This window comes from Triticum dicoccoides, chromosome 3A (assembly GCF_002162155.2).
Source record: "Triticum dicoccoides isolate Atlit2015 ecotype Zavitan chromosome 3A, WEW_v2.0, whole genome shotgun sequence".
NCBI lineage: Eukaryota > Viridiplantae > Streptophyta > Magnoliopsida > Poales > Poaceae > Triticum > Triticum dicoccoides.
The window spans coordinates 350689616-350701646 of record NC_041384.1 but is presented as its reverse complement, the minus strand read 5'-3'; positions in this window follow the sequence as shown (position 1 = coordinate 350701646).

The window sequence follows — 12031 nt, the reverse complement described above, 5'->3', positions numbered from 1 at the left end:
ATTCCGCTAACACTAGAAAACTACTCAGCCCCACACCCACCCCAAACTAAACCAGGCCACCTACCACTAACCCACGATCCCCTCCACCTTCGTCCGCAGATGCCACCCCCACCACTGGCCAACCTTCCCCACACCGCCTCCCTCCACCACCCCCTCCACCAAGCTTCTGCCGCTGCTGGCCCAGCGCTAGGGGCAGTTGCTGGTAGCGCACCACCCTACCGCTCCACCTCCAGTGAGCCAGCGATGGGATCCGGTCCTCCCCAACCAACATCGCACCCCTACCTTCTTCCCCTGCACCTTCCTCCCCCTCACTCCGCCGCCGCTGCCAGTAGTAGACCCGCCCCGGCGATCCCCTCCACCTTCCTCCAACACGGGGCGTCGCCGCCTTGCCCAGGACCAAGACACCGTGCTCCTTCACCACTGGATCCCATTGCCGGCTACACCATGATGAGCTCGGGCACCATGAGCCACCGCGAGGCCAGCCATCGCCGGATCAGGACAACCGCGGCCCCACACAACCCGTCATCGTCGGTTCGTAGCCCACAAGGCCTCGCGCGAGCCGCCTCCTCTCCCTCCGTCGCATGGGGCCGCCCCACCTTCTCCTGCTCCCTGGTTCAGATCGAGCCAAGGACGAGCTTTATCCTCCTCGTTGCGGTCCCCGATCATTGAGCCATCTGTGCTGCTCGGCCGCCGCCCCACCTCGTGCAGCTCGTTCATCACCCCTGTGCAGCTCGTCTCCTCCCCCCGTGCAGCTCGGTCCCCGGCCAAGGCTTCCATCCTCCAGATCCGGTGGCCATGGCTTCCGTTGCCTCCTCTACGCCTATAATGGCGGCGACAACCACCCCTACAGTACAGAAAAGGGCTTCTTTCTTCTTTTTTGCTGTTTTGGATGTGCAGTGCTACCGGATCCTTCAAGCAGTACGTTGTGCGCTTTCGTGTGGTTCATCCACGACCGCCGCGAATCCCCTCCCTTCCCCACCCTCTCTATTCCACAGTCGGGCACACTTCTCACGGGGCTGCTACTGGTCTGAGCACCGTGGGACGAGCTCGAGCGCCTGGTCTCCTTGCGGGCGCATGATAGAGGCGATGCAAGTCAGGGAGGATGGTTGGCGTGCGGGTTCCGTACTGCCTGACCGAGCCAGCCACAAACGTGGGTGCCGTGCCAGTGCTGTTCACCGTGGACGCATGGTGCAATGCACCTCGTCGTGTGGTGCGGTTGAGAATAGTTTCTTCCCACATTTTTTCTAGATTTTGCACGTGCGATTCAGTCACATCACTTGAGAAAAATAATTTTCTGTGCATTTTTTTTCAGATTATGGCTGTTGATTTGGTTGAATTCAGTTTCTAATGAAGTTTGTTAAATCCCTCTGCGTAGTTCGGCTAGCGCCGACATGAGGTTCACTTCTACATGGTAGCTTGGATGTCTTGGCATTGCATGTCGTCATTTGTTGTGGTGTCGTGCGGGTGTGTGCGGCGTGCAGCTTGGAGCAAGCGGGCATGCAGCTTAGACCGTTGTTTGCGGGTTTTTTGTCTATCAAATGTATCCGGTTGGGATATGATGTATTGTGTGTAAAAAATATTTGTTGAGAAGTTTATTTCAACAAGCATTAATGGTTATTTTCAAGAGAAAAAATTTGTTGATGAAGGCCACTTCGTGGAGTCTTGTGGTTCATTGTATTCAATGAGGAGTCTTGTTGTCTTATGCAGTTTGCTATAAAAACTGATAGATGTGGCTTTGAAGCTCACTTAGTTGTCCCATGCTGTTTGCTACAAAACTTCTACATGGTTCACTTGTCCCACTTGTAAAACACTTGTAAAACAGGAAAAAACACTTGTAAAATAGGGAAAAATAATATCTCAAAGAAGCTCGCTTCTATATTAGATGTAGTTCACTCGCTCACTCATTGTGGTCCACTCGCTTGGTCAACGCGCGTAAAAAACTTGTAAAACAGGGAAAAATAATATCTCAAAGAAGCTCGCTTCTATATTAGATGTAGTTCACTCGCTCAGTCACTGTGGTCCACTTGCCTGGTCAACGCACGTAAAAAACTTGTAAAACATGGGAAAATAATATCTCAAAGAAGCTCGCTTCTATATTAGATGTAGTTCACTCGCTCAATCAGTGTGGTCCACTCACTTGGTCAACGCGCGTTAATAAGTATGAAAAAAAGACAACAAAAACTCATGAGGTTCACTTTTGGTAGTGTTGCGGTTCACTTTCGGGAGTGTTGCGGTCCACTCTCGTTCAAAAAAGAGTTGAAAAAAATACAACAAAAAATTGTGCGAGAAAAGTTTACGTCCGACAAAAATAATTCAAGAAGTTCGTTTGCCCGTATGATGCAGTGCAGTTTTTAGTCTGAAAGCAGTGCGTTCTTCTGTCTGATTCAGTACATACGACAATTTTGGTCTCACGGAGAACAGAGTGTCCGCTTTTCGGTAAAATCAAAACTGCTCGTAAACCGTAAGGAATTAGAGAGAGTGTTCTACATGAAAAAGTTGCCTCTAGTCGATATATTTCCAACGGCGTATGATTTGAATTCTTTCAACCAGCGGTTCGTAAAAATTTCGCGAAAAAACGGCCACTGCCTCTCGACGTGAGCCGCATGATTTTCAAAATTAAGTAAAAACCATAAGGAATCTCAAAAACATTTCAACATATGAAAGTTGCACCTTATCTGTAGCTTTCCAACGGCTTATCATACGTCTCGTTTTGATAAACAGTTAGAAAACTGGAGCGAAAACAGTACCGAAAATTTCAAAAAAAATTGAAAAACAGAATTCCGCAATTTAGTAAATTTGAAACTTCTCTTAAACCGTAACAAATTAGAGAAAATAGTAGATATGAAAAAGATGCACTCGACGATATCTTTCATACGGTGTATCATTTGCTCCATTCCGACGAGCGGTTTAGAAGAAATCGCGAAAAACCGCTCGCGGTCACTTGTCATGGGACGCACCATTTTCAAAATGCTCTTAAACAGTGTGGAATCTCGAAAAGTGTTCACCATGTCGAAGTTGCGCCTAATCCATAACTTTCCAACGGTATATTATATGCCTCGTTCCGATAAATGGTTAAAAAACTAGAGCGAAAACAGTACAGGAAAAAACACGGCGTGCAGTTTTTTTGCGACGGGAAGTTCACTCGCGTGAGTACTGCAGCACTTGGTTGAAACAATGACGTGCACTTGCATTGAACATGCAGTGCGGAAGTGTTGTCAGAATAACTATTCTGCTAATATTAGCAGAATAGATCGACTGTGTGTGTGTGTATGCGTATAGCAGTCGAACGTGCAAGGAAAAGCTGTCCACAAGCCGAGCGCGTCAACAGACGTGAGCAGAGGGCGCCGCGGCGCCTAACGGCGAGCACAGCGCGCTACGGTGCCTAACGGCGAGCAGAGCTTGCCGAGGGACGCGAGCAGAGGCCGACACAGTGATATGTGGCAAATAAGACGAACTATGCGAGCGATGTCGGAGACATCAAGCACGAATCAGATTAGAGTTGCGTGTGCGATATGTGGCATACAGTTGATCCATCCGAGTTGTTTGTGATGGAATAAGCTGTGTGTGTTGCGGGCAAACACTTGCTGGTATATAACCTTAAATTTAACCAAAAAAGTGTTAATGCATGTTACAAAAATTGTATAGCTGGAAACTATGTTCAAATACGACTCCAGTGATGTAATGTTTGGTAACATGCATTCGTATTTTATTAGCTAAATCCTACTTATAAAGCAGGATGGGGGTATCGTAGGTAATTAAACGGCAAACATTTTTTTGTATTAACCGTATGTGTATGTGTCCTTTCGTCCTCCTCTTGCACGTCTTGTCACCCCGCTGCCGCAGAAGGCTTACAACGCAAGCTTGCGCATTGTGCGGGGGCGTTCTTTTGGCCAAATGGTGGCGCCAATGAATTGTCGGTGAGCCCGTTCCCGTGCAACCTCGCAGGTTCCCGCCCAAGCTTCCCTCCCGACTCGGTGAAATCCCCCAAAATCCCAATGCTTACTGGCCTGCTATAAAAACCCTCACGGCCGACGAGTCCTGCGTCGCATTTTCCCCTCCCCCCTGTAGCTTATCTCGTGTGCTTCTCCCACAATCGCTAATGGCACCGGTCAGTCATGGTTTCTCAACCACTCTGCCATCATTAAATGACAGCTCCAGCTGGGAGGCTACACCGCGGTGGCGGCACAGTCCCCGGCGTAGTGTAGTGCATGTGGCGTCCATGTTGGGTGTGAGCGGAACACCCACCACACGCTCCGCCGCCGCTGCCCGTCAGCAGCTGTTGCCGGCCGCCGTTGCCGCCATACCACCATCAAAAGTTAGTGCCATCTCCTGCTCCGCCGCCGCGACCCAAAGGAGGGAGGTGGCCGTCGTGGCCGCCACCCCACCGTCGGCCGCTGTGGCCATCACCCGCTCTGCCATCGTGGCCCAAAGGCGGGAGGTGATGGTCGTGGCCGCCACCCCATTGTCGGCCGCCGTGGCCGCCAGCCCACCGTCGACTGTTGGGATCATCACCCGCTCCGCCACTGCCGCCCGAAGGAGGGAGGCGGAGGTGGAGGCCCGCACGTGCGTCAGCGACCTTGCGCACTACAACGAGTTCCTGTGGTAGGAGGAGCGCCTCATCGAGCATGCAAAGAGCCTTACCACAGCCGTGGCCGCAGCACATGCCGACGTAGAGGTGAGGTATCAGGAGATCTACGAGCAGTCCAGCTGCTTCGAGAGAGATCATCTGGAGCGGCAGTGGGCGTTCGAGCTGGCGAGCATCGCTGAACATGTAGCAGCGGCAAGCACTGTATTGCATTTCTCCAGCTCGTCGGTAGGCTCCTCCTCCTCCTCTGCCTCTTACTGAGCACGCTCGGCATAGGAGAGGCTCCCGGAAGTAGCACAAAGCCCCTCCGTGGTAGTAGTAGTATTTAGGGGCTATTTTGTTTAGTTCATCTAACTATAGATGTGTGGTCGAACTGTACAACATACTTAAAATTAGCTAGTATATATAGTTGAACTAGCTATTTCAGTACGTGGTTGGCAACAATTGGGGAAAAGTTTGGTAGGTTCAGCTGTCGAGTTGAACTGTTTGTATAAATTAAGAACAACTGCTTAATCTATGAATGAAATCTATGTTTAATTACTGAATTTTAATTGCAAAAATTAGATAGTGCTAGTGATTTCTAGCTGCATATTTTGACAAATCACAGTGTTACAAGGATTGACAAATGGCAGCGTTACTAGATCAACAAATGTAAATCTTGCAAGTTTGACAAATGGCAACATACCCTATATGACAGATGCAAATCTTACCAAATTGTTTGTACCTGGTTGCACACGGGCCATCCAAAACAACCGTTTGCATTGAAGGGATGCACAAATCCTGTGTTGCGGATTTTCCCTCAACTTAAGGGGAAGACCATAGCCCTCACTTTGCATACGAGTGTTCTATCTAAAACGTTTGCGATCAAGAGCTGCAGAAATCCTTCTCGGCACATTTTCTCTTGGCTTCCTGGGGAAGCTGTCGGTTTGCATACAGGTGTTCTAACTAAAACATTTGCGATCAAGAGCTGCACAAATCTTGCTAGGAACATTTTCCCTTGGCAACCCGGGGAAATTGTTGGTTTTGCATACGGGTGTTCTAACTAAAACGTTTGTGATGAGTGTTTTATATTTAAAAACCGTATTAAATTGTGGCTTGGGTGCCATTAATGTAGAGGATGCGAGCAAGGCGGTCGGCCATGGAAGTCAAAGGGCTCGCTTCCCAGTGAGCCTGCATGGCGTACAGCTTGCACGCTTCTTGGTGAGCCTCCGCATTGGAGTACAGCTCGCACACCTTCCGTTTTGTCAAGCACACAAGCACCTGTCCGCATGGCACCTCCTAGCCATTAAAAGAGTGAGGCGTGGGATCACGTGAATGGTTAACAGAACGCACACAATTTAAATTATACGAAACGTTTGAGATGTTACAATGGTAGCTATTTGTTTCAAAATGCCTTTGTTGGCTGTTATTCGAGTGCGCCTTCTCTCAAAATGGACACGAGAAATACCATCGCATGTCAGGTGCCATTCCATTATAGCATGCCATGTTTCATGAATTTCAAACGAGATTTTGATTTACTAGAATTTAAAAACAAAGTATCTCAATGTTTTGCCAGCAATCAAAAGTTCCCTGGTGTTTGAAATTCATTCCCATTTCTTGCATGGGACCTAAGCATGCCCGAAGGACACAAATTTGAATTTTCAACCAATTTATATGCACTGGAGTTTTTGCATGTAGTTCAAATTTGAATTATGCACATGAAATGCCTAGAAAACCCAGTTAATGTATAAAAATGTCCAAACGAACCCCGAAAAATTCCATAAGTAAACACAACACTCCTTTTGCTCTATGTTGACACTAGAATTTTTTTTGAAAGCAATAAGAGGCAACGGATATCGTTTCGTCCCCAAAGGTGGCACGTTCCCTACCGAAACCTTCACGCTTGTTGTGAGAAGCTAAGGTTTGTGAGGAGCTAATACCCAAACCTACCCCAAGTGTGGCAAATTTTTTACCACAACATGTTGACGCCGCTCCATGATAGCATGCCAAGTTTCTTGAATTTCAGATGAGTTTTGGATTTACTAGAATTAAAAAACTAGGTATCTCAATGGTTTGCCGACAATCAACAGTGCCATGGTGTCTGAAATTCATTCCCATTTCTTATGGGACCTAAGCATGCCCCGGAGGACACAAATTTGATTTTTCAACCAATTTATATGCACTGGAGCTTGTGCATGTAGTTCAAATATGAATTATGCACATGAAATGCCTAGAAAAACCAGTTAATGTATAAAACTGTCCAAACGAACGACGAAAAATTCCAAAAGTAAACACAACACTCCTGTTGTTCTATGTTGACACTAGAATTTTTTTGAAAGCAATAAGAGGCAACGAACATCATTTCATCCCCAAAGGTGACACATTCCCTACTGAAACCATGACGCTTGTTGTGAGAAGCTAAGGTTTGTGAGAAGCCTATACCCAAACTTGCCCCAAATTGGACAAAATTTTACCACAACATGTTGATGCCGCTCCATGATAGCATGCCAAGTTTCATGAATTTCAGACGAGTTTTGGATTTACTAGATTTTAAAAACCAGGTATCTCAAAGTTTGCGGCCAAGTGACGGTGGCAGGGTGTTTGAAATTAATTCCCATTTCTTGCATGGGACCAAAGCATGCAACCAAGGACACATATTTGATTTTTCAACCAGTTTCTATGTACTGGAGAATGCACATGTAGTTCAAATTTGAATTATGCACATAAAATGCCTGCAAAACCCAGTAAATATATAAAAATGTCCAAACGAACCCCGAAAAATTGCAAAATTGAAAACAACACTCCTGTTGTTCTATGTTGACACTCCAAATTTTTTGAAAGCAATAAGAGGCAATGGATATTGTTTCGTCCCCAAAGGTGGCACGTTCCCTACCGAAACCATCACGCTTGTTGTGAGAAGCTAAGGTTTATGAGAAGCTTATACCCAAACCTGCCCCAAATGAGACAAATATTTTACCACGACATGTTGATGCCGCTCCATGATATCATGCCAAGTTTTATGAATTTCAGATGAGTTTTAGATTTACTAGAATTTTACAACCAGGTATCTCAGTGTTTGTGGCTGAGTGACGGTGGCAGGGTGTTTGAAATTCATTCCCATTTCTTGCATGGGACCTAAGCAAGCAACCAATGACACAAATTTGATTTTTCAACCAGTTTATATGCACTTGAGAATGTGCATGTAGTTCAAATTTGAATTATGCGCATAAAATGCATGGGAAACTCAGTTAATGTATAAAAATGTCCAAACGAACCCTGAAAATTTCCAAAATTAAACACAACACTCCTATTCTTCTATGTTGACACTCGAAATTTCTTGAAAGCAATAAGAGGCAACGAATATTGTTTCGTCCCCAAAGGTGGCATGTTCCCTATCGAAACCATCACGCTTGTTGTGAGAAGCTTATACCCAAACCTGCCCCAAATGGGAATTTTTTTACCACGGCATGTTGATGCCGTTCCATGATAGCATGCCAAGTTTCATGATTTTCAGACGAGTTTTGGATTTACTAGAATTTAAAAACAAGGTATCTCAATGTTTGTGGCCGAGTGACGGTGGCAGGATGTTTGAAATTCATTCCCATTTCTTGCATGGGACCTAAGCATGCAACCAAGGACACATATTTGTTTTTTCAACCAGTTTATATCCACTTAAGAATGTGCATGTAGTTCAAATTCTAATTATGCACATAAAATGCCTGGGAAACCTAGCTAATGTATAAAAATGTCCAGGCGAACCCCGAAAAATTCCAAAATTAAACACAACACTCCTGTTGTTCTATGTTGACACTCGATTTTTTTAGAAAGCAATAAGAGGCAATGGATACCGTTTCGTCCCCAAAGGTGGCACGTTCCCTACTGAAACCATCACGCTTGTTATGAGAAGCTTATACCCAAACCTGCCCCAAATGGGACAATTTTTTCCCACGGCATGTTGATGCCGCTCCATGATAGCATACCAAGTTTCATGAATTTCAAACGAGTTTTGGATTTACTAAAATTTAAAAACCAGGTATCTCAATGTTTGTGACCGAGTGACGGTGGCCGGGTGTGTGACATTCATTCCCATTTCTTGCATGGGACCTAAGCATGTAACCAAGTATGCATATTTGATTTTTCAACCCGTTTATATGAATTGGAGCATGTGCATGTAGTTCAAATTAGAATTATGCACCTGAAATGCCTACAAAACCAAGTTAATGTATAAAAACGTCCAAACGAACCCTAAATAATTCCATTTTTTGACAGCACACCTATAGTTGCATGTTCATTGCAGATAAAACTTCTAGAAATTCAAACACCATCCTTTGTAGCTATGACCCCATTACGTAATTTAAATCAAGACGATAAATCAAGTAGATTGCACACAGTTTATTATCACCAACTGTGTGAGATGCAGCACAAAATATCTTGGAGCACCGTCGGTGTATAGTACGCCTATGGCTTACGTGAGAAGGTGCGTCGGCTACAGTCCACAGCCGGCGTGTGAAGCACACTAGTTCACTCCCCAAATATTATTTCATTGTTCATTCATCGCCGATGAAAGATGGCGACGTGGACCCACGTCGTGAGGGCAACTTCGGCGGCCAACTCCAATGAGAGCGCGGCCGCAGCCGCCAGGCACATGCTAATAATCTTCATGAGGGCGACCTCAGTCTGCGTTCGGGCAGCCAAGGAAGCCCAAAAGGCCGCTATTGCTTCTCAGGCGGCGGCGGCAGCATCTGCCTCGGGGATAGCAACTGGCGAGAGCGGCACATCAGCTGTCCGTTCTGCAGCGGTGACCTTTGCACTGATGGAGGCCGCCTAGTACCATGTCGAGGTCATCCACGCCTAGCTCATGGCGGTCACTGCACAAATCAAACGAAGCTTCTCCGACACGGTCAGCAACCCACGACCGAAGAGTTGGCAATCGCTGAGAGAGTTCGAGCAGCCGTCCGTTCCTGTGCGGCATACCTTGCCATGACGGAGCCTGCTAGGGCCCAGATCGCGGCCGCCCACGCCCAGCTCGTGGTGGCCTATTCCAAAGATATGGCGGACGCGGATGGAGAGATGCTTGTCGAGTATGGTGTAATTGATGCCATGGAGCCCCTTCCCCAGGAGACCGTCGGGCACAAGCTGGACATGGAGGCGGCGGCGGAGATCGAGGGGGACCAGCCGTAGTAGTACTCTTTGTTTTGTTTAATTAAGAGCACCAGTTTTTAATTTGTTAGAGTAATGTTTAGGTAAGCTAGCTCTGTCTAATTGCTGAACTTGCTCGATTAAGAAATCAGTCTCCTTTGTGTACCCAAATTATGCAATGACGTGGATGACCATGATACGTCTCCAATGTATTTATAATTTTTGATTGCTCCATGCTATATTATCTACTGTTTTGGACTATATTGGGCTTTATTTTACACTTTTATATTATTTTTGGGACTAACCTATTAACCGGAGGACCAGCCCAGAATTGTTGTTTTTTGCCTATTTCAGTGTTTCGAAGAAACGGAATATCAAACGGAGTCCAAACGGAATAAAATCTTTGGGAACGTGATTTTCTCACCGAACGTGATCCAGGAGACTTGAACCCTGCTCCAAGGAACAAAAGAGGCGGTCATGAGGGTGGGGGGAGCGCCCCCCCTACGGCGCGCCCCCTGCCTCGTGGGCCCCTCGTTGCTCCTCCGGCATACTTCTTCCTCCTATATATACACACGTACCCCCAAACAATCAGAACAAGAGCCAAAAACCTAATTCCACCGCTGCAACTTTCTGTATCCACGAGATCCCATCTTGGGGCCTGTTCCGGAGCTCTGCCGGAAGAGGGCCGTCATCACGGAGGGCTTCTACATCACCATAGCCCCTCCGATGAAGTGTGAGTAGTTTACCTCAGACCTTCGGGTCCATAGTTAGTAGCTAGATGGCTTCTTCTCTCAGTTCTCCCCCTCTCTCGTGGAGATCTATTCGATGAAATCTTCTTTTTGTGGTGTGTTTGCTCAGACCGATGAATTGTGGTTTTATGATCAAGTCCTTCTATGAATAATATTTGAATCTTCTCTGAATTCTTTTATGCATGATTGGTTATGTTTGCAAGTTTCTTCAAATTATCCGTTTGGTTTGGCCAACTAGATTGGTAGTTCTTGTCATGGGAGAAGTGCTTAGCTTTGGGTTCGATCTTGCGGTGTCCTTACCCAGTGAAAGAAGGGGCAGCAAGGCACGTATTGCATCGTTGCCATCAAGGATAACAAGATGGGGTTTATTTCATATTGCATGAATTTATCTCTCTACATCATGTCATCTTGCTTAAGGCGTTACTCTGTTTTTAACTTAATACTCTAGATGCATGCTGGATAGCGGTCGATGAGTGGAGTAATAGTAGTAGATGCAGAATCGTTTCGGTCTACTTGTCACGGACGTGATGCCTATATACATGATCATGCCTAGATATTCTCATAATTATGCTCAATTCTATCAATTGCTTAACAGTAATTTGTTCACCCACCGTAGAATACTTATGCTCTTGAGAGAAGCCACTAGTGAAACCTATGGCCCCCGGGTCTATTCTCATCATATCAATCTCCATCACTTTAATATTGTTTTGCTATTTACTTTCCCTTTACTTTTTACTTTGCATCTTTATACCAAAAATACCAAAAATATTCTATCTATCAGATCTCACTCTCGTAAGTGACCGTGAAGGGCTTGACAACCCCTAATCGCGTTGGTTGCGAGTAGCTATCGTTTTGTCCAGGTACGAGGGACTTGAGCGTGGCCTCCTACTGGACTGATACCTTGGTTCTCAAAAACTGAGGGAAATACTTACGCTACTCTGCTGCGTCATCCCTTCCTCTTCGGGGAAAACCAACGCAAGCTCAAGACGTAGCAGACCACTGTAACCAGGGAAATTCGAACCAAAATTTTTGACGTTCAAACTCAACACACACGGGTTAAGATATCTGAATCGTTTGTGATGTTCACATATCGTACACAGTTCTGAATAAGGAACCATGTCTGATGACACTTTGGCGTCAGTTTTTTCGCTGAAGCGATTCCAAATTTTCGGCTTCTGTGGAAATATCGACCTCCCCGCCCCTCCCCCTTACCAAAATCCACATTTCCCATGTTTTTGCCTTCCTTTCCAAGTTGAAACCTTCATTCCTTGTTTGTAGTGTCGCCTCCTCGCTGGCGACCCTCCTCCATGCTGCTCGGCCTCGCCTATCCAGGCAGGTAATCCACACCCAACACCCATCCTCCTTCTCCTTCCACATCCCACATACCCCGACCGCCGGCGCGACACCTTCCACCCAAATCACCGACCCCTCCACCAAATAAGTGCTGCCCTAAGCCATGGTGCGCGCAGTATAGCTAGGGTCCCAAGGACCATTTGGCAGTGGAGAAGCAAATCGCGGCCGCACACGCGGATGAGGTCGCGATGGCAGCCATTCGTGTCGACCCCCAGATCTTGGAGGA